We start from the raw sequence: 4670 nt of genomic DNA, 5'->3' as shown, positions 1-4670 counted from the left end.
AATAGTGTTTAAATTAGACCAACTGAATCCAACTACCACTTCCCTAAATTTACATAAGTGACTTCCCATCTGTCAAGTGATGTGATAAACTAATTTTAAGTTTTTATACTCCCTCAGCCCTAAATACAGTATTACACACTTTAACTTTTCCAACTTCTTTTTAATCCTTTTGTGCAAGATTTTCGCTTAGACCAGTATCTTCAAGACTGGGAAGCAAACGTATTTTCCACCTAAATGTGCTGTTCAGTCACCAGAATACAGAAGGGCAAGCATCTAGCTGAAGACTCCAAACTGGATGTCACAATCCAAAAGCACAAGGAAACAGATATTCCAAGTTCTCTCGCATGTGTTAGGTTTTTACTCCTACCAATCACCCACGGGAGTCCCCTGTTCACAAAAAGTTGCACAGACAAGCCAACGGTTTGGTCATGTGCAATCTTGCAGCTGGACACTTTGTGTGCATGTCCCCCATACCACAGTATGAATTACCAATTCTTAATTAGAGAAAAGTAATACTGGGGTAGCTCAAAGGCCATCTATTTTTGGCACCACAGTAAGAAATCACAGGAATAAGCCTCTTCCATTTTCTTTGCTAAATGGAAAACTAAACAGCACAATCACCACATTAGGCTATGTTAGTTAACATCCTGTTTAGACAGATGACCAGGTCTGATCTCTGACAGATCCTGCTGCAGGTTTTCAGTTCACTTGTGTATAACTCTCTTCTGGTTTTATGAGGTTCCCATTTTTGAGCATTTCCCCCCCCCCCCCCCCCCCCCTTTTTTTTTTTTTTTTCACATTTTGTAAACGGTAGAAACAAAAGCCGAAAATCCCTGTGCTTGCGGCATCACATGGAGCTGAGCAGATTTGCAGCTGGATAAAGGACAAAGAACTCTGACACCAAACTTACGGTCATGTGCACTGACCATATAATAGGCCCGTGCCCTTTAGCCAGCAGGTAACATTTAATGGAAGGACGGGGGAGGAAGGGAAAATTAGGTGACTGAGAAAGATAGTATGTACCTTCATTCCCTCAACAAAGACACGGTCCTGCCATCCTGCTGGCTTCACATAGTGTCCAAATCTGCCTCTGGCAGGTCTTCACCAGTCTCATAATCCAAAGCACCTGAAGCAAACAACAGTTTATTTAACTCCCACGGCTATTCCAGAATGCCAGGGGTGGCCTCCCAGCACAGAATGCAGCTCATACACCTCCAATGCTGCAACAAATGGTGTCAGGATACCGATGGCTCTTAAACTCTCCACCTCCCCTCCTCACTGTAAACCACAATTAAAAACCCACACACCCTGCAGCTGCACATTCTCCTCCTGCTTCCTCGGGCATTCAGCAATTTGCTGGGCAATCAAGATTGTAACCACAGATAACCTCTCTGTTTATGAGAAACTGCAGCTGGGTAAAGCTTGCTGTACAAAGGGTAGGAGAAGTGACCCGTGGGGTAGTTTACATCCCATGGAAGTGTTTGCCCTAACATTGTTATTTCAGAACCACCTCAGAGGGAGGCAGTGCATGATTGACATCTGATACCTGACAGCACCTCCAGAGAGGGACAGGCCATGTTGCAGAGATTCAGACTGTCTCTTCTAGGATGTGTCTCATTCCAAGTATCAAGCTTTTTTTTTTCTAGAAATTCAGGTTTGCTCTTGAACTTTATTTCAACACAGCACTGTGTGAGAAGGACATAGCCAGTACAAGGGGGAAAAGTCTCCAAGGGAGGAAGAGGTCAAGCTAAATAGGAAAAATAATGATCTCTTTCTAACATTTCAGACTTTAAAAGAAAACAGGCAACAAATGGTCTCAAAGAGAAGCCAGCACAAAGCATAGCGGCTCATCAGTTTCCCTCCAAGGGTTCAAACGATAAAGCACCCAGGGGGAGGGGGGGGAAAAAACCCACTCTAATTTGTTTTTCTTTCCTGCCAGTATTCCTTCTCAAAGATGCCAACCTAGACCAACTGCCAGTCCCTTCCCACCCTGTCCTGACCCTTGTGGCATCTCCCAGGTAAGGTCTGATACTGCTGCTGAGGAGAAAGACTCTAAAGGATAGATAGTGGAGCTAATGCTCCAGTACAGCACATAAGAAATTCCTCTCTCAACTATTGATTCTGGCTCGCTACAGACTGGAGCAGATGTTACTGGCCTGCATATGTTTTCTTCACATTTTCAAGTTTGCTCTACAGCTGCAACAGTTAGAACCATTCTCTGTGTCTTTGTTTCTTCCTGACATAATCAAAGTTCAGATTTTTAGGTACTTGCAAAACTCCAGGAACTTGCCCGCTGGAGTTTTTTTAATCCTGTCCTGTTTGTAATCATGCTTTTACCACATAAACCACTTTAAAAAGTTTCTTATGGCCTTGCATATTTTTAGGAGCAACCAAACAAATCTGTGTCATTACTGGAATTAGCATAACTCCCTTGCATGGGAGGGATAATAAATCACATCTGTGAAGTCATCTTTCCTCCTTCCATCACGCATCTGGTCAAGTAATCCCCTTTTACAAGGCTGCAAAGGCAGCTCATCTTTGCACAGCTTCTGTTCACTATCCTGTCTGCATCTCCTTCTCCTAACTGCCCTGTCCTCCAGCTTGGCCAACACACAGGAGTGGTTCAGCCCTTTTTCTCACCCACAGCTATTTTTGACAGTATGGTAACAGCACAAATCTCAATGATGCAGTACTGCCTAACAGGAGATGGAGACTGATGGCTCCCCATGAGTCGCAGCAGCTTCACCCACCTCAGCCTGAATCTGGTTTGACAGAATATTTATGTGCAGAAGGCAGCCAGGCCTCCCCACACTGTCTCCTCTGAGAGGAAGCTTAAAGGACTCATTTATTTCAAAGGCAAAGACTGAATCATATACGCGAGCTTTTAGCAGGAAAGAGTTAGAGCCTAAACTGTACCCATCCTGCTACAAACTGAAAAGTTACAACCTCTGGAATATAAGACAGAACCCAAATGACTGACTGTCATGTGTCAGCACACAAGGTTTGATCTGTCTCATACAAGTATAAGGATTCTTTTTTTCCCATCTTTGTCCCTTTAGGACTGGGTTTTCCAGTGAACACAATGGAGTGAGGTGTTCACACCCCTGAATTCAAATGGGGCAGGGTAATCCATTTTGCAGATGCCAACCTTAGCTAACAATCTTCTAGCGGGTTGGGGCTGAGCTGGGTGTGCAACGGGGGTGTACAGCAGCTTGTGACTGGTTTCAAGAGCCTCTATCAGACTACTGCTTCCCCAGCTAGGGAATGGCATTGCTGCAGGAGACATCCCTAGCACGGAGCCGGAGGTGAATGGCTGGAAGGCCACAGGGTGGTCACCCTTCACCTAATGGAGTCTGTGGTTGAGCCATTACTGACGGATATATAAAGCTGAGCTCTGCTGTTCAGAGTAATCATACAAGTCTGTGCAGATCTCTGGCCCCAAACAGAGATTTATTTGAATCAGGAACAGCAAGGCAATTCATCCTCTCTAAACAGCCTCATTCCCTGCTCTGTGTGCTCACTACCCATGGGGCCCAGCTACACATTAGCTCCCCTCCTTCCCTCTCTGCACTTTTCTGCAGCATGTATTCGCTAAATATAATTTGACAGCTTACTTTCTCAGGTCCACAGCCTCAACACCCATGCACTACTTCTCTGTGCCAGAAGCTCTATTTTGCAAGTCAAGCCATAGTCTCCCTTCCAGCTCATCTTGCATGAAGAATGAGCACATCTTTGTGTCCTCTCCCTTTTCACACCCATCACTGTTGTTGGAAGGGACTCGCACAGCCACTTGCGGTAGCACATCCCTCAAAAATCTAGCTCTAAAGGGAGCCACACAACCAAGAGTTAAAACTGTTCTGGTTGTTTTGCATATGCCAGCTAGCCCTCAGCTCTAATCAGAACTTCCACTAGTTCCAGTTTCAGCTTAACTCTAAGTCTCTCTGAAGCCTCCATACAAGTATAATTTCATTGCATAAGGGGGCTCTCCCATTGAACTGATACCTTACTATTCTTCAATACCCTTCTGCTTCACCAGCTTCAAAAAGTGCCATATTCCTCCAATGTGCATGTACTGAAATACCATTTTAATCTGCCTTCTACATGTATTACCTGATCTATTGCACACCAAATCTCAAGGGCTTTTGTTCATTCCAGAAAAATAGAGTCCTTGTCAGTATATGTGACACCTCCAACCAAAGGGCTTAGTTAGCCACTTGCTAGCTGTACTCCTTGATTCAGGAATCCAGAGGTCATTAGAGTACTACTACAGTTTAAGTATAGACATGGCTAGGATAAAGAGATTATTTCAGGGCACACACTGGTATCATCTCTAATATGTAGGAAGAAGAGCAAAGGAGCAAACATATACAGCTGGTGTACTTTTGCTCCTCTACTGCCAATCTGAGTTTTCAAGCTGTTTTCATACAAAGGAAAAAGCAGAATGGAGAAATCCTTATCTTAAAAAAATGGCTGGGAGCTCAGTGAATTCAGCTCTTAGGATAAAATACCCGCAGTAGCATTCCCCCTCCCCTGCCTCCTCAGGAACCAGCAGTATTTCTCACAGCTTTCCATTAACTACTTTTATTATCTGAACGTCTGCCCACATGAGTAATTGAGTGAGTCACATCAGCAAAAGACTTGGAGTTTTATGAGGAGGCTGCACTGTAAAA

The sequence above is a fragment of the Athene cunicularia genome, assembly GCF_003259725.1.
Source record: "Athene cunicularia isolate RWA chromosome 7 unlocalized genomic scaffold, athCun1 chr7_part2, whole genome shotgun sequence".
NCBI classification, from domain to species: Eukaryota; Metazoa; Chordata; class Aves; order Strigiformes; family Strigidae; genus Athene; species Athene cunicularia.
This window is presented reverse-complemented; position numbering follows the sequence as displayed.